This window comes from Oryctolagus cuniculus, chromosome 10 (assembly GCF_051225735.1).
Source record: "Oryctolagus cuniculus isolate XC-2025 breed Fujian yellow rabbit chromosome 10, ASM5122573v1, whole genome shotgun sequence".
Taxonomy (NCBI): domain Eukaryota; kingdom Metazoa; phylum Chordata; class Mammalia; order Lagomorpha; family Leporidae; genus Oryctolagus; species Oryctolagus cuniculus.
The window spans coordinates 5,843,156-5,868,684 of NC_142876.1; the positions used below are offsets into that span (position 1 = coordinate 5,843,156).

Sequence of the window (25,529 nt, forward strand, 5' to 3'; positions counted from 1 at the left end):
TAATGGAAAGCCAAATACAAAATAGCACATGCAAGTAATCATCGACATGGAAACACTGAGTGTTCCATAGTCATCTGTGTGGTGTTAAAGGTCAGGGGTAAGTTTGGTTTCATCACAACTCATTCCTACCATCTTTTAGCTCACTCTCCTCTACTTGCAGGCCTAATTCTATTTCTCCTCTTGGCTGTGAGTGAACACAACAAATCAAGACAACATCTTAACGTCTCATGTCCCTGGGACGAAAATGAGTTTCTTCTCATCCTCAACCCCCACGAAGCTGCCAAGAACAACAACTGAAGATCCTGAAACCTGACGGTACCTGGCAAAGCTGGTTTCTCAGGCGAAACTGAAACGAGGAATTAGCTAGAATAAATAGTTCAAATTGTCCAAAACCCACCTCTTGTTATGAAGGTTAGGTCAGTCCCACAGAAGTCACATTATCAGAGCATGGATTAACAGGGCTGCATGAGAAAACCATCATGGACAGAGCTAGGGAAGAGAATGGATGCCGAGGAGGCAGCAAATGCCAGACGTCCACAATGATTACGAAATGGCCCCATAACTCTTATTTTATATTCTTTAGTTCTTTTTCCTCTTTATTTTTTCAATGTTTATTAATATAAACAAAACAGATTTCATGTATTTCACAGGACAAGTATATTACTGTAAAAATTAAAAGGAAAAATAAGACAGGAAGGGGGGTGGAAGTATGGGCAGGAGGGAAGAAGTATCCGTGTGCTCCTAAAGCGGTAGATGCAAAATTTGTTCACCTTGTATAAATGTTCAAGAATTGCAAAAAAGCAAAGGAAAGAAGATAAATATAATGCCCCCTCCCCAGGAATTTTTCCTGGATTCCAATGTGAGAGATATGTCATTAAAAGTTCAAAACAAACAAACAAAAAGAATAAACCACATAAATTAGTAAAACAACACACATTTTTTTTTTTTGTTAGAGCACCATGCAGTAAGCAAAGATCAGAAACTCCAGTAAAAAGCAAAATTCCTAAGGGAACGATAGTCAATCATGACGTGCCATTTAACCTCGTAGTGAACATTATATGATCATACTGTTGTAAACACTCCATACTCATTTCCCTACTTTGTTGATTATACCACATTTTATAACTCATGGAATAATGAAGCAGAGGAGGTACTGAGTAGTGAAATACAACTAAATCCCTCTCCCTTACATGGCTGGGGGCCAACTTTCAGAACCCAAGACTGAGCAGCCTAGGTAAATGTGCTTATATGGGTATAATCACTGAGAGAAAAAGCTAAAAGAGAAGAAATTTGACGTAGAAGGAAGGAGACAAAGAAGAGATGAATTGCTTGTCATTAAAAGTCTTCCTGGGTGATTTTTTGTTTATCCATTTTCATGTATTGTTTGGCTAAAATTAAATGCATTTTTTAAAGAGAAGTTCAAGGTGTTCAAGATCAACTCTAAGTTTTTGAAGCTAAGAATCATTGTCAATAACTAGAATAGATTTTTGTCTTTTGTCTGCTGAGCAAAATATGACCAAGAAATTATTTGGAAACAAATTGGTATTTTCCTCTCTTCTGATCTTTGGCCCAAAGTGTGTACAGTCCAAGTGCTGATGGAACTGATCAACAGCTGAACATGGAAAATGGAATTGATACGTGGAGTTTTGAGCCACCACGCATGGCTTTAATAGTTGGTGAAATGGAATAAACACTCAGGCCTACCATTCATCTTCTCACAAGATATTAGAAATTGCCTTAAGCAACAGCAACAGGGAAAGAAAATAAAATAAAGATTAGCTCATATGCTTCTCTTTATTTTTTTAGTTTAATATATTTGAAAGAGTAAAATCAGCAACTTTGTGAGCATGGAAGAAAAGTCATGAGAATGAGTGTGCATGGGGCAGGAAGGAGTGCCTGTGGCTCTTCCCCTCCCACTAGTGTGTATCAGGAGCACAGATACGTGAAGACCTCAAGCCTGGCAAAGTCCTGACTGTGGGCTCTACCTGTGTCTCCCGCACATGATCTGCTTCTCCTGACACCCAGTCCCTCTCTGAACAAGTCTCTGCAGCTCACCACCTGGGAAATGACTCTACTCATAATATTATTGCTATTTGTGGTTCTGGGAACAGAACTAAAAAGAGAGAGAGAATGGACAAAAAATGTTGTGATTTCTGGCATTACTAGCTGCAATTAATGCACTTGATGGTTTATTTTTCTGATCATTAATCTACTTTCATATGGTGGCATAGGTCAGTTCTTCAAAATACTGATTTTCCTGAAATGTATTTTAATTATTGACTGTTGAATTTAAATACTGACAAATCTGGATGTACTATAAAAACTGGACAACTTCCAAATTTTAGAGTGTAATAAAGGAAAAGTACCATGCATTTTATTGAAAATAAAATTTCACTAACAATTACAGCATGGATTAATCACTTAAATAAAATTCTAAAGCTAATTTCTACAACCCATTGGTTTCATCAACAACTAGACCCCCTCTCCCTTTCCATGTTTTCATTCTCAGCATAATGACTTTAGCCTAAACTAAAGTGGCCGTGGGACCATCTCTTTATACAACTCCAGGGAATATGTTTTTATAAAGGTTTCTACAAGAAGGCTTATAATTGCTTTGATTTTGCCTCTAGGCAGGTATTATAGTAAAGAAAACAAAAACATGTTGTTTCAACTTATGACTCAACATTGGATTTTCTTATAAAGCAGCTATTTATCGATAGCCACAACTTGGAGATAATATTTTTATCTCTGAACATAAGCAAATAGGCACAGGAATCTGCCCTCCGGGTCACAGTGCCACTTGCAATGCCCACATCACAGGTCTCAGTGCCTGGATTCCAGTTCCAGCTCTGCTCCTGATGCCGGCTTCCTACTCAAATGCACTCTGGGAGATGACAGGCGATTGCTTCCACAGTTGGGCTTCCTGCCAGCCACGGAGAAGACCTGGATTCAAATCTCGACTTTCAGCCTTAGCCCAGCTCATCCCTGGCTGCTAGGGGAATTCGGTGAGTGAGTCAGCAGGTAGGAGCTCTTTCTGTTTGGCTCTTTCACCGTCTCCTTGCCATTCAGATAAAATAATTTTTAAACAATAAGCAAATAATAGTTTCTTTATTATTTATCTAAATGATACTTATTTAATTCAATTTTCAGTTTTATTTATAAAATAATTCTAAATGACAATTCTAGTAACTGAATATTTTTAGAGATCATCATCATCTCCAAGTATTATTTTTATCATCTAGGTACTCTGTTCATCCATTTAACCATTAATTCATATACCCATTAATACAGTCTTCTGTTCACTCAATTAAACAAGTGGTAACACAGTAGAAAGGCAACATGATCTAATGTTTAAAAATATGGATTCTGGGATCTGGCATTGTGATGTAGCAGATAAGGCCACCGCCTCTGATGCTGGCATCTCATATGGGCACCAGTTCAAGTCCCAACTGCTCCAGTCCTGATCCATCTCCCTGCTAATGCATGTGAAAAGTTGTGGAAGATAGCCTAAGTGTTTGAGCCCCTGCTCCCACATGGGAGACCTGGATGAAGCTCCTGGTTCCTGGCTTCAGCCTGGCACAGCCCTGGGAAATAAACCAGTGAGTGAAAATCTCTCTCTCTCTCTCTCTCTCTCTCTCTCTGTGTGTGTGTGTATGTTTCAGATAAATAATAAATAAATCTTTAAAATGTTGATTCTGCGAGAAAACTGCCAATGTTTGAATTATCTCCTTGGTATATCACTTAATTTCTTTCTATCCAAGTCTTCCCATCTAGAAAATTGGGTTAAAATACACTTGATTCATGGAGTTATAAATTTTGGGTGTCAGTGTTAAGTAAATTATAAGTGCATAGCTCCTAGTAATTAATAAAAATGTGTTAACACAAATAAACAAATGAGTGTATACTGTTCAGAGAAAGGGAACTGCTGGCATAAGTGCTTCATTGAGCTGTATCCATGTGATTCAAAATCATAGGCCCCAAAGCCACGATAGAAAACTGAGGGTACATCAGAGTAAAACACATTTCTAACATGACCCATAGGAGTCACAGTAGTCACAGACTGCCTTTTGCTGCCTGGACTGTAGCACCCAGTCTTGATCTTTGTTTATTCAAATAGATTCTGTCTTTAAGTACCTACTCTCTATTTATTGATTTCTAAAGATTTTGCTTCCCTTGGTATGCTAAACACTAGCTTAGAAAGTTTTCATCCAGTGTTGGGTCACAGTTCAGGTGTGACCCACTAATCTGGTGTCTAATTAATTGGGAGAGCATGACTAACATACTAAAATAAAAATTAGAGTAATATATTATAGTATAAAATGGAAAGCATTGGCATGGAATGTATCGAACAGAATGGAATCAAATTGAACACACTATAATACAGAACAAAGAAACCTGAATAATGCAGAATTATATAGAAAAACAAAGAATGTACACTGTGGTAAAAAAAAGTACCTTTTCAGAAAACATTTTTTCAGTTATATATGAGGGATGCAAGTGTGTCGACACATGTGTGCTTGTAAATGCTTATATGTTTTATATGTGAGACGAATGTGAAAGTGCCAAGGCAAAAAGGTATTTTTTATGTGTGTAGCAGTCAAAAGGTTGAAGGATCCTCCAGGGTAAACTTCAATCTTCTGATTTCCTGTACAGTTGGGAAGAGGATTCTGTATCTCTTTTTAAAAAAGCAGATTTCTTCACTGGAATTAACAAATGAAGATAACACCCTGTTTGGAGAGAAACATGATTCTTATGATTACTAATTTTCTAAGCCAATGTAATTATCAATATTATTTTTAAACCAGCTAATGTCTGAATTCAAGTAAGTTGCTTTGCTCCATGATAAAATATTAATATGAATATTGATTTTCTTTTTTTTTCTCTCTCAAAAATATTTGGAAATTAAAGTAAGAATAGGGGGCCGGCGCTGTGGCTCACTTGGTTAATCCTCCACATGTGGCGCCGGTATCCCATATAGATGCCGGGTTCTAGTCCCGGCTGCTCCTCTTCCAGTCCAGCTCTCTGCTGTGGCCTGAGCAGGAAGTGGAGGATGGCCCAAGTGCTTGGACCCCTGTACCCACATGGGAGACCAGGAGGAAACATCTGGCTCCTGGCTTCGGATCGGTGTAGCTTCGGCTGTAGCAGCCATTTGGGGGGTGAACCAAAGGAAGGAAGACCTTTCTCTCTGTCTCTCTCTCTCTCTCACTAACACTCTGTCAAATAAGCTTAAGAAAGAAAGAAAGAAAGAAAGAAAGAAAGAAAGAAAGAAAGAAAGAAAGAAAGAAAGAAAGAAAGAATCATTATATATCTTGCAAAATGGACAATTCCTAACCAGGTAAGGGAGAGGAGGACGGACTATTATGGCAAAATCATGCAGACCAGTGTGTAGTTCAGTAGGACTTCCACAAATGTCACATATTATTGAAGGAAGACTGATCCAACAGTCATGCTTAGGAGAAGGAGGCACATTTGTGAATTGCTGGTGTGCAGGATGTGCAGATTAAGTGAGTTTGAATATACTTAAATGCCTATCTGAAATTGTAAACACTTTTTACTATGTTAATTTTTTGAAGTATGCAACATTTATTCTAGAAATATAATTAATTTGATTATTATACAGTTTCTTTTCATATAAACTTCAATTGCATAAGTTTTGAAAATTTGTGAACCTATTATAAGATATATTTGTTCAAACAGTTTAGGCTATTGTATCAAACTCAAAGTCAAGTTAAAATGGTGAAGAATTAAGGTCATATTAGCAGTGATAAGTATGTGATACTGTTCTAAGTGCTTTACATATAAAATATCTTGTAATTAAAAAAAGATTTATCTATTTGAAAGGCAGAGTTAGAGAGAGAGAAAGAGAGAGAGCTGTTCCATCCACTGGTTCACTCCCCAGTGCCTGCATGCAACAGCTGAAGCTGGACAAGGACAGTCAGGAACCCGGAATCCATCGGGGCCTCCCCTGTGGGTGACAGGGCCTCATGCATTCCTGCCATCTTCTGCTGCTTTCCCAGGTCCTTTAGCAGGGAACTGGGTCAGAAATGAAGCAGCTGGGACTTGAACTGGTGCTCTCATGCGATCCTGGCATCACAGACAGTGGCTTCACAATGCTGCCCCTCATATAATTCATAAAATAATTACATGAGATATGGTTATGCTCAGTCTACTGACAAGGAAACTTAGGAACAAAGAAATTAGACTTCACAAGATCTTGACAATTGTTAAGTACCAGAATCAGAAGTTAAAGCATAGGCTTTCTGTTGTATGTTAACCACCACACCACATTCATGAAACTATGATTCTCCATACCACAGGATACTATTTAACATTGAAATGGAGCTAACTACTGACTTACACAGTAACAAGGATGAATTTTAAATGTTTTTTACTACCAAAGGAAGCCAGACTAAAAAATCGGCATATTGCATGATTCTATTTATATGAAATTTTGGAAAAGACAAAAATACAGGGGCAGAAAGCAGATGAATTATTTCAGAAAGTTAGGAAATAGGAGGTATTTAGGATATATGCAGAGGATTTTTAGTTCTGTACATTAGTGAGATGGTTATTATATGATTACATAGTATCCTTATAGTCCAGAAACATGACATGACAAAAATTGAATTTTAATGTTATATATTACTGTATATTTCATTAATTATTTTTAATGATTGTTATATATTCAGTCTAGTGTACAAGTTGGGGTTCTCTAGAGAAACCGGAATGCGCTTACACAAAGCACAGGGCCTGAAAAGTCCTAGTATCTGCAGGATGAGTCAGCAACCAGGAGACGTAGAAGAGCTGATGGCTTCATTCCTGGCTGTGCCTGAAAGCCCACGATTCAGGAGACCTGACAGCACTGCTCCAGTCCAAATGCTAGAAGGCTCGACTCAGAAAGCTGATGATTCAGTTTGATTCTGAAGGGAGGGGAAAGAGGAAGATCAAAACACGCCCAGTCCAAAGGCAGTCATGCAGGAAGCATCCTCTCCCACTCACTCAGGAAACAGACAGCCTCTTGGACTTTATTTTGCCTTCAACTGTTTGGACCAGGCCCATCCACATTAATGACGTAATCAGCTGATACAAAGATATATTCATTCAAGGATAATCTCATCCACAAACATCCCCCCAGACACACCCAGAATCATGGTTGGTCAAATATATGGGAACCCTGTGCCCTGGATAAGCTGACACGAAATTAGCCATCGTGCATCATAAGATTTTGGGGTGGAATTTAGATAGTGACAAATGAGTCTCCCCATTAGCGGAAAGAAATTGCATCAGTCACTTTAAAAGTGGCGTTTTGACTGGAAACTGAAGGCTAAAGAGCAAAGCAATTGTACTCCGTATACTCTAGATTGCACTTATCATGCGGATGCAAATTAACAGTTCTGAATCTGCTGTACCTATGCACTGGAGCTAAACACACAAGTGAGCAGTTTCTCAAGTTTATCTCTGCTGTGGCCAGAAAACTAAAATGGACCTTGTGGTACGGATTAGAGTTGCAGACATTAGTGTGGACTCTTATTTAGCGTAACATGTGAAAGGTGAGTAGATGCAGCAGCAGTTAGAGTCACGTGTATACATGAGCTAGCTACACACATAGATTTCCGAGACGTGGTATCCCAGGACAAAAAGAGCTGCGTGAGATGTTACGTAAACTCTCAAAAATGTAGAGGAAGCCAAAATGCTTTCCGAGGGGGGTGATTCTCTTTCACCATTATATTTTATTTTAAGCACTGTAGTGATGATGAAGAGGAGCCTCTTTATACTTTTAATTTATGTTCCTTTGATGGATAATGAAATTGAGCCATTTTTCATACATTTATTGATTATTTGGATATATTGTTTTGTGAGATTCATCCTAAATACTTCATTTTTCTATTGTTTTCACTGATTGATTAGCTTGAGAAGATCGTTGTTACAGCTTTTGCACATAGCTTATGCACCTCTGTGGCTTGCTACCTTATTTCTTTCTTTGAGTTAAAATGATGTTTTAGTTAAAAATATTTCATTTTGTTGAAGTAAAATTTTATTAATCCTTTTATAAGTAGAGATTTGTGTTTAATCAGTAAAATTTGCCAAATATGTAAGTTATAAAACATTCCATTATAACCCATTCCAGAGGCTTTATCAATTTCCTCATTTTTAAGTCTCCCTCCTGGATTCAGTATTCATATATGTGTCGGGCAGAAATCAATTATCATGTTTTCCACCTGCATGCTTAGCCCGTTTCTTTGTAATAAATTAGATGTTAATACCTGAGTGGATCTGTTTCTGGGCCCTATGATCAGTTTAATTGGTAGAGTTCTCTCTTCCTGTGCCACAACACACTTTATCAATTACAGAACTTTGTAGTAACTCCCAGTATTTGGGAGATCATAGTGTCTCACTTCCTCTTCTTCAAGAGGGTCTGGGAGAGCCCTGACCTTTTGCATTTCTATATAAATTTGAAGACGTTTATCATTGTCGCAAAATAGTTGAGATTTTGAGTTCATCTGTACTGGATTTACAGACAAATTTGTCAGCTTCAATAAATATATTTCACAGTTTTCTAATCCATGAAAATGTTCAATATTATTTTAAGAAACACCTTCCCAATGTTGTATCAGTAATACTGGGCTGTTTTCACCACTAGAGTTGTTCATTCTCTCTGGTTGGAGTCATTATTTGACAGTTTTGGTAGTATTAAGATGCTATCTTTTATTACTGTGTGTTTATGTATGAAAGCATGTCATCCTATTATTTTTATGCATAAATAAAATTCTGGTGTTGAGTTGTATAGGTAGTGATCTGTTTTACTGACTTCTCAATTTCCTGATTTATTGACAGTTTTTTTATAAATTTATATTTATGCAATTATACGGTCACCACATATTGCTAGCTTTATTATCCCTGTTTAAATCTTGCATTTTATTTGTTTGCCTTTAATTAGGATTTCCAGCACAATATTAATTTACCAAGAAAATTTTAAATAGTTTTCACTGAAGCATGCTAACCATTGCAGCTTTATTATTGATATATTTATCAATTTAAGGTAGGTCACTTTGTCAGTAATTTTCTTTTATTAGGTTTCATCTTTGAGATTTACTCATTGATTAAAATGAACATATAGCTTTCTACCTTTTCTATTAATATGAGGAATTGCATGGATTAATTTAAAGGTTAAACTAACTTTGCATTTATGTTACTGAGGCAAGGTTATGTTTGTTTACAGATTTGGCATTCATTGTAGAAATTAATCCAAGCCAGTTTCTTGTCTCATTCAAATAATTTTGTAATTCTACTTAACAGCAACTTAAAGGTAGAAATTCCCTTACACAGATAGACACAGTGGGATCTTTCATCTTCTGGCTCACTTCCCAATTGCCTACAACAGTTGGGGTTAGACCAGACCAATGCTGGGGGTCAAGAGCTTGATCCAGGTCTCCTGTGAGGGTCGAAGGGACCCAAGTTCTTGAGCCATCACTTACAGCCTCCAAAGGTGCACATTAGCATGAAGCCAGATCATAAGGAGAGGAGTCAGAACTCGAACCAAACACTCCTATATGGGATGTGAACATGTCAAGCAGTGTCTTAACCATTGCACCAAATGCACACCCCAAAGCACATTTAACAACCTGTGTGAATAAAGAGATTAAATCCATTAACAGATGATATATTTTCCTTTAAAATGAATATTTATAGAACTATAGTACTCCACTTCTCTTCTGATTTCTCATTTTTCTGCAACCATAAAACATCCATTCAATGACATCCTATCCATGTTTATAATTATTTTTGCACTACTTCATTATTGATTGAGGTCAATAAAAATAAAAGTTTCACTGTTTATTGTTTACAGAGGATATTTCCATTTCTTAAGCATTTCATTGCATTGATGTTGTTGATTTATTATGCTTTACGCTAGCTAACATATTTATACACTGACAGAATGAAGCAGATTTTGGACCTTGTTCAGAGTAATGGGAGAAGCCAGAAAGACAAATTGTTAGAGTAGTGCTAAGATGATCTCTTCTCTCAAAGGGTTATAGTTTGAAGGCGTTGATTTGCATCTGAAGGGAAGTACAGCAAATCATGATGTAAGCCATTGACAAATCTGTGCATTTTTATGACAGGAAATTCAAGGAAAGTGAAGGTTTCCGATGGCAATGTTCCTGAGCCCTCACATCTGCCGTTCTCTTGGCTTTTCCTCTTTTCCTAAAGAATGGAATTCTTCATTGGCATGGCATCTTCAGACTCAAAACTGCAAATGAACTGGAGCATTGCTTTTGAAACATAGCTGTAATCAAGGAAGGAAGACTTGCGTGGTAACAAAGTCATAGAAAGCAAGTAAGCCTCCTTCTAATATTTCTCTTGAAGATCAAGGAAAATTTCCTTACTAAAAAAATGCAGTCTCCTGTCCAAACCAATAACTGGCAAAGTTTAAGACATCATCATCATCAATTTAAATATTGCTTGAATCAGATTCTGAACAAATAAATGAATATCTTCGTAGAAATGAAGTTAATATCAACAAAATGATGAATTAATGATGGTCTGACAAACATCTAGGACTGTGTTTCTCTTTTGACACACACAAAAAAATCTATTCCTTCTTTATCCTACTTTAAAACACATGCTTACAAAAATGTACTCACACAAATACATTTATCCTTCACAAAATCCCCGTGTCCTCCCCATTTTCCCATTTCACCTTTAGACCCAGGGTTTTGTGGCCCTGCAAAGCTGTCTCTATGAAGTTCAAAATTATTCCTAGTGTTTGCTTTTCGGAGGGGAAAAAGACAAACTGTTCTTATCTAACACACACAATATAAAACAACAGAAAGAAGGAATCAGATAACCAAACAAACCGACATTCATTACACAGAGAATGGAAAACAGCACATATTAAGTTTACATGCTGATTGTTCCACCACACACATCAGGTGCTTTCAAAAAGAGCGAGGAACCTCACCGCAGTCCTGGTGGGACAAGTCTGACACTTCAGCTCCTCCTCTTGATTCTTTGCTCCTGGCCAAGAGTAGACTTTGGCAGGGGCATGTGGCTTCACTTTTACCAAGGAGAGGCGAGAAGGTACTCACCACCGTGCTGAGGGGTTCACGCTGACATTTCCTCTCAGGTAGAAAACAGACCCTGGGAAAAACAGAGACACCTGAAACTTGTGCTGGGCGGTGATGCCGGAACCGTTTTAAAGACACATTTATTGAATATGTTTTCTATCACCACAACCAACACCCAAATTAGAGAAAATTTAGAATGCACACATAAGAAAAAGTAATATTCATAACATCAACAAGTTTTGGAGTGCATCCTCCTTATTTTTAAAGATTTATTTTTATTTATTTGAAGCCGAGAGAGAGAGAAAGAGAGAGATAGAGAGAATCTTCCATCCACTGCTTCACTCCCCCAGATGGCTGCAATGGCCAAGGCTTGTTCCATCTTCCAGGGTGTTTCCAGGCTATTAGCAGGGAGCTGGATGGGAAGTGGATCAGTCTGGACATGAATTGGCATCCATTCAGGATGTTGCAAATGGTGGCTTTATCCACTATGCCAAGTGCAAGTCCCTGGGAGTGCAGCTCAACTCCTGTTTTCATATTCTTTTTTCTAACTCCAGAGCAACAATTCAAATATTCTCAAATTAAATGATATATTGACTTATAGTTGCTTCCATATTGTTGCAAAGCTTAGGGAAATAAACCAGTTCCCACGGCAAATTCCATATGTTTCACTGAATTTGTGATAATAAATATACAGAGCACAAAAAATATAATGTATATCAGTGAAATTGACATTTTAAATTTTATTATTGTTACAGCCCTTGTCTATACTCTTAGGAACAGCAGCTTCCCTACTTACTACTTGCTGAATTCTTTATTTGATTGAGGGTTAAACTTGTGATTACAAAATAAACTGAAAGCATATCACTGTAAACATTCAAAGAAAAAATAAGAAAGGAAGGAAGAGGGAATGTGGAGCATGTTGGGGAGAGAGGAGAGGGTGGAAAGTATCACTATGCTCTGAGATCTGTATATATGAGATACATATTTGTTCACCTTATATAAATAAAAAATAAAAAACATACATTGACTACCTGCTTATGAAATTTAGCAAGTCCCAAAAGTCACCACATGGGATGGGGTGAGGGTGATCCGCACACACACAGCTTTGTGAGTCAGCAGGGCACTGAAATGATGAAAACCAGAATCTGGACTAACAAGGAAGATGTATATGGATGAATGCAATTAGGAATGTAGAATTATATACTTAGCCAGATATAATTGATGGTTGAGAGTAGATTTAGTAATTTTCAGAAACAAAAGTTATCAAAAATGTACCCACCCATTGTACATTTTATCAGAAATCTGTGAGTTTAGAATAAACTCCTGGCTTCAGATTGGCCCAGCTCCAGCCCTTGCAGCCATTTGGGGAGTGAACTATGTTAATTCTTTATCATTTAAAGGAAACAAAAGTTTTTCTTTAAAAATAAAGTATATGAGCATTTTTATAATAAATAATTAATCAACAAATGCATCCCGCTTCTTAGAAAACATTGTCATTCAGTGTCTTCCTAGCTTATCTTACGTATTTTGTCACATTTTTAAAAGAACAAATAGATATTCATGTAGAAATTTATAAAGTTTTTAAAGTTACAGATGATCAAATAAGATACTACGGTCCTTGAAAACTAGCATCCTATAAGTTGTCTTTTTTTTTTTTTGACAGGCAGAGTTAGACAGAGAGAGAGAGAGAGAGAGAGAGAGGTCTTCCTTCCATTGGTTCGCTCCCCAAATGGCTGCCACCGACGGGGTAGTGTGGATCCGAAGCCAGGAGCCAGGTGCTTCCTCCTAGTCTCCCATGTGGGTGCAGGTGCCCAAGCACTTGGGCCATCCTCCACTGCCCTCCTGGGCCACAACAGAGAGCTGGCCTGGAAGAGGGGCAACCGGGACAGAATCCGGCTCCCCGACCGGGACTAGAACCCGGTGTGCCGGTGCCACAAGGTGGAGGATTAGCCTATTGAGCCGCGGCGCCGGCCATAAGTTGTCTTCTAAAAGTGAATCTTCTCCTGAGCTTTCTACCTTGGTTCTCTCTTACAATATATAGTTTTGATTTTTTTAAGGATAAGTCAAAATGAGAAACAAAATCTGTTTTTTTGATTTTAGGGTAAATCAAAAAAGTAGGTTCTCAATATATCTTATTTGATAAATTTTCAAGCTTCTTTATGTGTATGGGTGTGTTGGGGTATGTATGTGTCTTAGCTTGGAAATTTTCCATAACAAAATACTGTCAAACCTGGGGTGGGTATTGTGGTCCAGTGGGTTGGGACATCTCTTAGAGTAGCTGCATCCCATATCAGAGTGCCTGAGATCAAGTCCTCCCTTCTCCTCCACTTCCAGTCCTACAACTTGCTAATGTGCCTGGGAGGCAGCAGATGACAGCTCAAGTAATGAGTCCATGTGGGGACCAAGATGGAGTTCCCGGCTCCTACCTGTAGCTTGGCTCAACCTCAGCTTGTTGCTGACATTTGGGAAGTGAATCAGCAGATGGAAGCACTCTCTCTCTCTCTCTCTCTCTCTCTCTCTCTCTTTCAAATAAATAGAAATGAATACACATTTTAAAAACTAGTCAAGGGGCTGGAGCTGTGGCATAGTGGGTAAACCTGCAGCCTGCCATATGAGCGCCTGTTTGAGTTCCAGCTGCTCCACTTCTGACCCAGCTCCCTGCTGTGTTCTGGGAAATCAGTGTAAGATGGCTCAAGTCCTTGGGCTCCTGCACCTATGTGGGAGACCCAGAAGAAGCTCCTGGCTCCCTGCTTTGGATTGGCACAGCTCCAGTCATTGTAGCCTCTTTCTCTCTCTGCCTCTCCTTCTCTCTTTGTGTTAACTCTGACTTTCAAATAAATAAACCTTTAAAAAACAAGAAAAAAAAACTAGTCAAGGGGCCAGTGCTGTGTCAAGTGAGTAAAGCCACTGCTTGCAGTGCTGACATACCATTGGATGCCAGTTCGAGTCCCGACTGCTGCACCTCCAATGCAGCTCTCTGCTCTGCCCTGGGAAAGCAGTAGAAGATGGCCCAAGTGCTTGGGCCCCTGCATCTACGTGGGAGACCCAAAAGAAGCTCCTGGCTCCTGGCTTCAGATTGGCCCAGCTCCAGCCTTTGCAGCCATTTAGGGAGTGAACTAGCTGATGGAAGACCCCTCATACACACACCTCTGTTCTGCCTCTCTGTAACTCTGCCTTTCAGATAAATAAATAAATCTTTAAAAAACCTAGTCAAATCTGGTTTCAACTGTATATTTTTATGTAATGTCCTATAATATTTCTTTATAAAGATTGAGAGTTGTCAACAAATTTACATCATACAGAGTAATCAAGCAAGTGCAAATTCTCTCTTCAGTTCAATATGTATATCAATACATAAACCAACTGATGTGTATGCATAGCCAGTCATGCTGAGTCATATTGATGATTGGAATTTTAAGATGAATTGAAAGTATATCATAGAAAGATGTATTAAATTACAGTAAAATGATGAGAAGCGAATGACTTTGAGAGTCTCTATTAAAGAAATGGCAGTTTTTGAGATGTCTCAAAGTACTTTACCAAAATAAATCATAATCCAAGATACATCAGTGGAATACTTCCTTATTGCCTAAGCAAGTACAGACACATTATATTTTAATAATGCTTTTAGAACTCTATCCCATCCTCCATTTTTTTCCTCCAAATTCTGCTTCTGTGACAGGCTTTAATTCTACATTCAGGATTCCAGAAGAGCAGGTTTTCTTTTCAAGCATCTCTATCCATATGCATGCAGTTACGAATCCTGAGTTGTATGCCTAAAATAAATGAATATGAGTCAAAGGTATATACTAAGAATACATTATAAAAAAATCTTTATTGCTAAGAGCAACTGGAACAATGTGTTCCCTCTTTAAAATAATATACAAGTTTTCTAAGAAAAGGCAAATCCTTTATTTCACAGAGATGAATAGAATTATACTTAAAAGTTAATTCTACACAAATAAGATATTATTTTAATATATGAGCATTCATTTGTTCCATAATTATCAATTAGTTCATCTATCTACTCTTTTATTTCTATCTCTACTTTAATTTATGAATCCTCTTTCCTATTTTGATGGATCAAAATTATTGGGAAATAAGCATTCTTTTCCAAAAATAAACCATCTATTCTATTAGCAAATTTGCCTATTTAAGTTGACCTTGGTTTTCCAAAACATATTTCGTGACTGTCTAAGAAGGATTATTTTAGTTCAACACATTGGCTCTCCATGAATCAACCTGACCTTCTTCTCTCACTGCCTTGCAAATCTAATGTCGGTTTATTCAATAAAAAGTCTTCTTGAAAAAGAAAACAAAAACTCAAAAAGAAGACCCTTTATATAAGAGCTTTGTTCTTCCCTGGAGGACTTTGGCATTTGTAAAATAATTTGGAAGGAAACAAAAAATGAAAAAAAAGACAAATGTCTGCTAAGGTTATTGTCATGACTAGATATTTATGCAAATAATAAATGTGGCATTACCTTGACTATCCCCTGAATACTCAGGGATCATCGTAGTATGTGTTGCAATGGCTAAAGCTGTAACATCTATTGTAAATGTTTTCCAATTTTAAAGACCTGGGTGTGGTTCAATAATTGTGACAGATACTGATATAAGATGTTAATAGGGGAAGTAAGTCGAAGGACTTAAGGGGACTCTTTGTACTACTACCTCACAACGTTTGTTTTGTAAATTTAAAACTATTCTGGTGGTCCCCACTATGGCACAACAGGTTAATGCCCTGACCTGAAGTGCCAGCATCCCACACGGGCGCCAGTTCGAGACCCAGCTGCTCCACTTTCGATCCAGCTCTCTGCTATGGCCTGGGAAATCAGTAGAAGATGGTTCAAGTCCTTGGGATCCTGCACTCATGTGGGAGACCCAGAAGAAGCTCCTGGCTCCTGGCTTCGAATTGCCATAGCTCCAGCCATTGCAGCCAGTTGGGGAGTGAACAATTGGATGGAAGACCTCTCTCTCTCTCTCTCTCTCTCTCTGCCTCTCCTCTCTCTGTGTAACTCTTTCAAATAAATAAATAAATATTTTTTAAAAAACCTGTACTGAAAACATATTCAAAAAAGCTATAAAAAATTTGAAATGAATTTTCAGATTGAGTATAAGATGTTCATTGGAAACACCACGGTGGGTATTTGGATTTCAGGAAGAACGTCTCATTCTAATGTGGAGCAAAAGGAGACAATAGGTGTGAATGTAACCTACTATCTACTTAGTGTGACAGAATATGAGAGGACCAGGGTAAAAATCTTCAAGAACAATTATTATTTAATTTAATCCTCTCAGTATTTTTTCACTTTCGAAATAATTTTGAGGGCATATTTTATCCTGCATCTAAGTACGGTACCATTGTGTCTACTTGGCACATTAATTTTTTCTATCAGTACACAACAGCATTTTTAGTTATCCTTTCCCTAGGCTCTATTTGCCTAATTTTAAATTTTAATCCCAGTTTACTTCTTTCACTTGGGTATCTTCCACCACAGTTTTTTTCAGTATCTCTTGCTCAGTGCTTGCGCTATCATCTGCTGCCTCCTAGACATACTAGCAACTTGCTGGATAGGAAGTGGAAAGGAGAGGAAGGACTTGATCCCAGGCACTCTGATTTTAGGATGCAGCCATTCTAAGAGGTATCCCAACCCACTGCAAACCTTACAGATAGATGTGAAGTTTTCATATTTTATGTTATGTTTGTATAGATATTAGGTTCTTGATTGTATAGATATTAGAGTTCTTGCATAAGAAGTGTGATGTAACACATTAGTCCCTTAGGACTAGCAGATGCTTTGGTTATGATTTTTACATAAAGAAAAAACAAAAACAAGAAACCGAGCTCTAGTTGCTCTTCTCCACGTAAGTTTATTGATAGGTCAAATTTTCTTAATGTTTGCATCTTTCTTTAACCAGTCCCTGTCCCCAATCCCATCTTACAATATCTATGTCCTAATACTGTTCTTGGTCCAGGGCATCCAAGTACTTTTATGGTTGATCAGCCCTACAGAGATCAGGTGTGGAGTAGGCTGGAAGACAGCAAGCTCCTCTGCCTGTCCAGCACCCCACAATGAGGCTGCACCCTGGGATCCCTTGATGTTACTCTCAGCTTCCTGTCCACCCTGATGCTGTCTGAGCTGAAGGGTGGCAACAGCACAGATGTGTCAACCATATTTATGAAAGATGGTCTCGACAAAATCGCAAATCTCACACGCTCTTCTGAAATGTGATTGGGTCTCTCTCCTCTTAAGAGAAAAAAACTTTATCTGACTCTCTGAATCTGAATGTGTACTATGACTGGTTTGGTCAAGGTATGGCAGAAAGATAAGATGCCACGTCTAGCTGTACATTGTTACTTTCTTGTAGAAGTGCAAATAACCTAAGACTACCATTTTGTGAGACACTCAAGCTGTCTGTCAAACAATGGAGGAGGGGCTGGCACTGTGGCACAGTGGGTTAAAGCTGCCATCTGCGATGATGACATCCAACATGGGTGCTGGTTCAAGTTCTGGCTGCTCCACACATTCAATCTAGGTCCTTGCTAATGCACCTGGGAAAAGCAGTGGAAGACAGCCCAGGTGCTCAGACCCCTGCCACTCATGTGAGACACCTGGATGAAGCTCCTGGCTTTAGCCCAACCCTGATGGCCATGGCCATTTGAGTGTTTGAGTAGGAATCAGCAGATGGAAGACATCTCTCTCTCTTCCTCTCTCTCTCTCTCTCTCTCTCTCTCTCTGTGTGTGTGTGTGTGTGTGTGTGTCTTCCTCTCTACTAACTCTGCGTTTCAAATAAATCTTTAAGAAAAAGCATTGGATGATGAGATATTGTGAGAGGGGGGAGATTGAGAGAGCAGATGAGTGAGTGACAGAGAAAAAGGATCATCAAAGCATCAGGCTCACTAAGATACTAATGCAGCCAACCTGGAAGTTGATCCTCAGCTCTGGCTACACCAGTTGCTACCACAAGGGACAGAAATAAGCCATCCATCCAGACCCTGCCTAGTGATTGTCTTAACACAAAATCCTGGTGTAGTTTGTTGCATGGTTGTACATTCCTATAATAGTATTTGGAAGTGAGCTAGTGCTCCCAAAATAAAAGGCTAAAACAAGTGACATTGGCTTTGGAATGGAGCAGGACTTGGAGGCTTGACAATTCTTAAGACTGCTAATAGAGCTGAAAAGACAATGCAGAACTTGCTACCAGGAGTAGGGGGAAGTTGGCATGTGTAGTGATGGAAAATTTACCAAAAGTGTAGAAAACAGAAAAATAAGCAGAACGATGTGAATTTGGCTAAGCCGTGCTAGGGGGAGAATGCCAAGATACTTCATTTACTTGTGTATGAGGACATAAAATTAAACAAACAATACTAGAAATGAAATTGATCACCTTTCAAGGATAATTCAAAATAACAGGACCAAGATCTTGTTAAGATGAAAATAAAAATGTCATTTCCAGACTTTCCAGATGGCAAAATACTATAAAGATTAAGAAACAACTATCAAAAAAAAATCAAATTCAGGGTATAACAAATGAAAAAGAGCTTCATGATTAAGCTGAGATCAAAGCTTAATATGACCCTTAAAAATTCATCAAGAAAATACTAGTCTTAAGAATATTAAGATATCCTTTGAAGAGTCTCTTGTCTAGGCAAAATATGACAACTAATATTCTTGAAGGCTTTTTCCATTGCCTCTAACTCCTAAACAAAGACAGAGAGGGGACTCTCCCAAAGACTTGTGAATATGACTTCTTACTGATGTACGACACTCCAATAACATCTACTGGAATCCCACAGCGTCTTTAGAAATGTGTATTGACAGAAGCATCACAGCAATACAAGGAAGAGATAACAGCATTATTATGTTGCTCCCCCTTAGCAAATGCGTCCTGAGAGTCCTTGCCTTCTCTGTCTAGGCCACTGCTCACTCAAAGCCCCTAGCCTTCTCCAGTTTTTTCAATCCAAGAGACAAAATTCTCTCTGTTTAATAGTTTCTCATGTTATTTGTATTAGTTTTGAGGTTGGCTTGAATGCATGGCAAGCCTTTTTGCTATGGTTATTTTAAGCCACAAAAACATGGTTGGAGGATATGAATATAAATATTAAAATAGATACACTATTTATGTAGCTATAGATATAGGTATAAATCTCATTCAGCTACCTAGAGCCCTATGAAATTGCTGTCATACACCTTGACAATAATAGAAGTTCTGATCATAGTTAATTAAACAGAGCAATATTTATATATGTTATGGCCATATATAAATATGCTAAGTGTTCTTTATATCAGTGCCATTAACTATTAAATAGCTCCATGTGTTGTTATTTCTGTCTTACAGATAAGACCATGTAGATTAAGAAAGTTTAGGTACTTATTATATATTTAATGATTTACAGACCTGAGATTCAAATGAAACTATCTTGAGTCAAAGGCTCTTACCTTTCTACGTATGACATTTAAACACTGTATAAAAATAAGAATTGCCATTTTTTCTAGCAATTCAAAGTAGCATTCTTAGTTTGGATAGTGTATGTAAAACAACTCATATGTTCACTTCTTACACTGAGTGTGTGCTTATATAGTGTGTGCTTCACCATAACACAATCATCTTTGCCATCTCTCATTTTTCCCTTCTAGGTATCAAAAAAGTTTCTGACACCTATCCTGTTTACTAAAATGTACTTGCTATTTTTCAAGATTATTCTTATTTTTTCTTTCTTGTTAACCCTCATGGATACTTATGTGTCTAGCAGCAGCTCTGGAGGCAAACACTCCGGCTAAAACCGAGTAGATGGCAAAACACATGTTATTGGGCATTTCCTTCAAACTCAAATGAGAGGGTCCAAAATGAGTGGAAAGTTTATATGTTTTTCTAATAAATTAGAAAATATGGAGTTCTAAAGTTGACATTGTGGAAATCATTGCAATCCTTCTGGTTTAATTTTCTTCAGTTTAAAATAGTAAGATGGGATAACATCAAGGTTTGCTAACTGAAATGTATTCAGAGCCCAGGCAAATGACTGCTAACAAATCATATCTATATTCTATGTTATGAACAGTGCGAACTGATGTCAAAAAATTACTAGAAGATATGTGAAGCTGTGTATTGCTACAAATAAAATGGTGAAGTGATGTGAATATTCCCTACAAAGTTTTTCCAAAGTGGTTGAGATGAGAGATAGTGGTGAGCTATCAGCCACTTGTTCTGGTTAGAAAGGCTGCTGGTATTTAAGAAAGTTGGTCAATTGTGAGAAATTAGGAGTTTTAAAGGAAGCAGGAATTATCCAGGATTGAATTAATTATTCAAAAGCATCAAGTTATAATCCTTCGGTGAAAAGAACTCTGTTGTGCTTTTCAATTATAAATTAAGATCATATTAAAGGAATTCTTTCTGATTTTAGCTCAAAATTAACTCAGGTACTCAACTCAGTACTTGTACTCTGATCTGGTGATAATATTTATTTCTTGTAAAAGAAAATCAGGTTTCTCATCCTACAATTTCCAAGCAAAACCCAAACACTTTTCTAAAATAAAATATACAAACTTGTATCCCATGTATGTAAAACACTCATTTTCCCTTATCTCCCTGTTAAACTCTTAAATACTCACTCTGCTCTGAGGACTGTGCTGCGACAGCTTTGGGAGGTTCCTTTAAAATGTCATTGCTTCCTGCCATTTTCAGCAAACTTTTTTTTTCCCTTTTCACTCTATTAAAAAGCGCCAGTTTAGAAGGAAATACAATTGTGGCAGGAGTCATGAATTGAAGATAGCACAGTAATAACTGAATTCTAGAGAACCATATAGAGAAATTAACTATATATGTCAGAAAATTTTGTTGAGGACTATTATTTTAAATGTGAATTTACTAGAAAACATTGATGGTACTTTTCCATAGATTTTGAAACTTAATGTAACTGTAATTAGTTGGCAAAAATTCTACTGCTGCATTGCTGCTTTCTGAAATTGTATCATTTTGCAACTTGGTCTACCAAAAAACTGCAAACAGAGCTACTTTATTTTCTTTCTTGTTTTACAAACATAAATGAAAACTTTTAAGACATTTCCTATGCCATTGCAAGTATAAGAGAGAAAGGACACTAGGAAAACAGTAGATTAATTTGTTCTAAATGATCAATACTCTCATTAAACATTTACTTTCATGCTCCAATGTTGGTTTCTTGCCTCAAAATATATTTCAAGAGTCAGAGATAAGTTCTGGTCTACATTCACATTCAGGCTCATTTCCTTCTAAAAAATTTATTTATTTATTTGAGAGACAGAGAGAGAAAGAGAAATCTTCCATCCACTGGTTTACGCCCTCAAATGCCCACAATAGCTGGGGTTGGCTCAGGCCAAAGCCAAAAAGCCAGAAATCAATTCAGGCCTCACGCAGCACACGGTAGGGACCTGTTTCCTGAGCCATCACCCACTAACCCTCGGGGTGTGCAATTGCAGGAAGGATTACAAGCGTATCCAGGGCTCAAAACCAGGCACTTTGAAAAGGAAAATGGGAGCCTGAAGCCCAGGCAACTAACCCTGCAATAAATTCACTCCCAGGATGATTTTCAACAGGAAATCTTGGTTACTGTTGTTTCTCACATTCACATATCAACAAACCATAGCATGTGATACATCCTAAATAGCCAAAGCCAGAAATCTTGTGTGACGCTATTAACAAAAATTATGTTTAATACATAATTAACATTCACATATCTGAGTTAACAATGCTAAAAAATGTTTTCTTTATGTTCATTGACAGACATTTTGACACTGACTATGCAAATTTACTCTTCATCTTAACTTGTATTTCTGAATATGGTTACATCCCTTCCTCAACTAGCAATGGGAACTTGTGTTCTCCCCATGAAGACAGTGAGTGAAAGCCGTGATGTGATTCTATTGCAAACACAGCTCCTGTACAAGCCTCTACCCTACAATCTCAAGATGTATCCTCATAAATGTTCCTTGGATTGCGTTTATTTATAGAATACCAGTTAGTAATTAGGCTGGTGCTGACAACAATGTTGTCAATTAAATATCTACCAGAGATGAAAGTTTCTAAAATGTCACTTGATTGGTGAATCACTGAGTCAATTTTCTCCACCTCAGATTTCCCCAAATAGAGACAGCATTACACTGTTCTTGGAACAGAACTGCCACTTACTATGAAACAAGGATAATCACTACATGCCTGAAGGTGCTTGGCAAACATTGGCTGGGTTAATGCAGTGCTGTGGATGCTCCTGCCCACAAGAGGCTAATATTCTTGTGCTATTGTAAAATTAAAATGCCTGCACTTCTAAGGGAACCACATTTTATGTTCCTGTAGTCATGATCATAAAATATCTTGCTTGGCTTAAATGTAAGATTTCTGAGATTTTGTCACATATTTTGTTTCCTGAAGAATTTATACTCTGACAGAATATACCTACAGATGGTTAAAGAGAAATGGCCTCATCAAAATACCTAAAACTGACTTCCCATTACAGTACTACAGATGACTTTCAAACACACTACAATATTGATGATGCATTATTTATTGATTTTTATAAAGCAATTTAATCAGTTTTATATTGTTGGGTTATTAAAATGGGAAAAACAGACTTTATAACTCATAACCATGTAAATGAATCCAAATGTTATTTAGTGATTTAAACATCAATGCAATAAAGAATGTGTCAGAAGTATTTCATTTTAGGTTTTTTTTTTTTTTTGGTAACATCACATTTTAGCAATGGAAAGATAACTTTTAACATGATACCAATTACTGCAGTTGAATTAATGATGATTTAGTGGACTTGGGGTTTTACTGTTTTCTATAGAGAATTGAATGTGCAAATATATGTATGTACAAAAACTGCATAGACGAATACTGCATACACTTGGCTTGTAAGAGCAAGCATCCCATATCATTTCTTTTTAGGGTTTGGAAATTTTGCTTGCATTGTTATAATGATGCAAGTTCAAAAGAAGCCAAAGACACTCCAATTACCACTCCTGTCACTATTTTAATGTTAACTCAGAGAAATGGAGGTAAGGTCTTCCAGGGCAGCTAGAAAGGCATTAGTAAATTTAAAAATTTTAAAGTGGGCAGGTTGTGTTATTTGACCACATGTGTGCAACCTTTCCTAGGGGAACCTGAACTTTTACCATACATTGAGAAAGAAAAAACTTTGCAGGCCCCTGTGAGGGAGGAAGCCCTGCTCAGCAAGGAGTGACTCTGAGACTCTAGGTGAGAAGGCAGCTTGCCAAGAATGTGGTGGATGATTAAAGTCTGCGTGCCTGAAGGAGGAGGAGCAGACTCCTCAAGGGGAAAGTCGGAGCTGCAAGCCAGGGAGGCGAGGAGCCAGGCCTCGGTGTTGGCCCGGGCTCAGCCCTTCTTATCAGAGCGGCCTGGGTGTGCGATGGCCCTGACCCGCCAGGGTTCTTTACTGTTAAGTGATCTCTATGGATCTCAGCCCCTCGCGCTGCCCAGGATGGAGCTGGACAGCAATGCTCAAGAGGCCACTCTGTGAGAATTTCTTTCCCAAGAAAGGTGTGGACAGAATGTCAGAATCCTTTCTCCTCTCCCTGGGATTCCATTCCTGATTCCCTGTCCCTGTCCCCTCCACCATTACCCCCACGCCTACCTGCAAGCAGAACTCTGCAGAACTCACAATGGCCACTTCCTTGGCCGAGTCACCAAAACCCTGTTCTGAGAAACCTGCCTGGGTTGAGTGGATGCATTTAGCCAAAAAAATGAAGATTTGCTTCCTCTAATCGCGGGTGAGAAATGCAGTCATTCTCCATAAACACAATTTTGCACGCTGCCACTGTTTTGTGGAAGCACTTTGCCGTTTTCGCAAGGAAGGCACATCTGGGTAGGAAACCCAGCGGCCCTGCAGTCTTGCAGAACCCAGCCATCACCTGGAGGCGCTGGCCTTTCTTCAGGATCTACACCCTACACAGGTGACCTGTGTGCAGGTTAGAAGTGACAGGTGTTTGGGTGGCTCACCCTCTCAGGGCCGCGGGTTAACAGACTCTGGGCGCTCCGGCCTCTTTACAGCTGGGGTATTCCTCACTCCAAGGCACCTGCCCTCTCCCCGACCTCCCCCTCTACACCACAACCCCACGGCTCCGCACCTGCGGCCTTCACGGGCACCAGCGTCTCTCGGGGGTCGCGGGAGCCCCCCAGGACCTTCTGCCCTACGTGGATGGGCAGGCACCTGCCGGCTCCACTTGCCCTCACCCTGCTCCCTTTAGTCTGGCTTGGAACTCTGCTCTCAGACCCAGGCTCTGGCTGAGTTGGCGCTCTGCGGGCGCGCGCAGCCCTCTCTCTCCCCTCCATCCCCCACACTCGCGCCCACCCACCCACACTCGGAAGAATACACACAACCCCTTTTTCTCCGTCGCTTTACCCCACCGTTAGGACTGGAAGCTGCCTGGAGACCGACGCGCCCGCAGCTTGGTGACAGGAGTCGTGTTGCTGAGTCCGGGGCTCCTGGAGCCCCTCCGGAATCTGGAGGCCGGGCGCGGGGAGAGTACAGTCACCTTGTTATCCCCCACTCCCAGGGCGCTGACCGGAGTCCTCCGCCCTCTCCCGGGCGCCGCTCTGGGGCAGACGCAGGCAGGACCGCGGACAGCGCCCTCGCTCCCGCCCGCCAGCGCGCGCCCACTTGAGCTCCCCGGCGCCGCCGCAGCAGCAGGTGCCGCGAAGTCGGGCAGTGCTGGGGGCCGCCTGCAGCTCCCTGGCCTGTGCGCTTGCCCGCCGCCTCTGTGGGCCCCTGGTTTCCTCCTTGGCCTTGGGAGGCGACTCCCGTCTTCGCAGCGCAGGGTCGGTCTGCGGCGGTCTCCCTCCCTTACTTCTTCCTACCGCCATCATCCTCGCCTGGGCTGTGGAGCCGGAGGCGCCGCGTCCCCGGATGAGAACCCCCGGGGCGTCCCAGACGGCTGGGGCTGGGGCGAGGGTCGGCCCCCCTCTGCGAGGTCGCGAGATCCGGCGCGCGCGGCCGTGGCCGGAGCGGACCGAGTCCGCAGAGGCCAGAGAGGGCGGGACGGACTGGGGCGGGGAGGAGGTACCGGGGCGGGGAGGAGGTGCTGCGGCAGCGTCCAGGAGGGGACTCCCCGCACCCGCGCTCCGGCGTCCGCGACGCTGCCCAGCGTTGACCGCTCTCTCCCGGGCGTGGATTCGCGTTCCCCGAGCTGGGGTTCTTCCCGCGCCGACTCTCCCGCAACTCCAGTCCCCGAGTTCAGCGCGCCGGGCGCGCGTGCCTGCCTGTGTACGTGGGGCTGGGGCTGGGGAGAGCGGGAGTCGCCGTGGGGGTTGGTTGGAAGGCCCTACACAGAGTGGAAGGGAAAGAGCAAGACGCTCGCGTCCACGCAGGACCCCTTTGAGATGGGCGAAATTCTCGTCGGGTCCGCAGAAGAATCGGGAAAGTTTCCCGGCCGCGTGGTCCTGGGGCGCACCCCTGCCTGGTCG

At 39.9% G+C, this 25,529-nt stretch overlaps 1 non-coding gene across 1 annotated transcript; it reads right to left on the reverse strand.

The window, feature by feature from the left end:
• Positions 1-3,669: 3,669 nt before the first annotated feature.
• On the reverse strand, positions 3,670-24,865 carry LOC103349411 (uncharacterized). Its single transcript, XR_016213874.1, has 4 exons — positions 24,474-24,865; positions 9,477-9,623; positions 6,737-6,920; positions 3,670-4,727 (listed from the first exon to the last, which is right to left on the reverse strand). It is a non-coding gene; the product is annotated as an uncharacterized LOC103349411 (transcript).
• Positions 24,866-25,529: the final 664 nt, after the last annotated feature.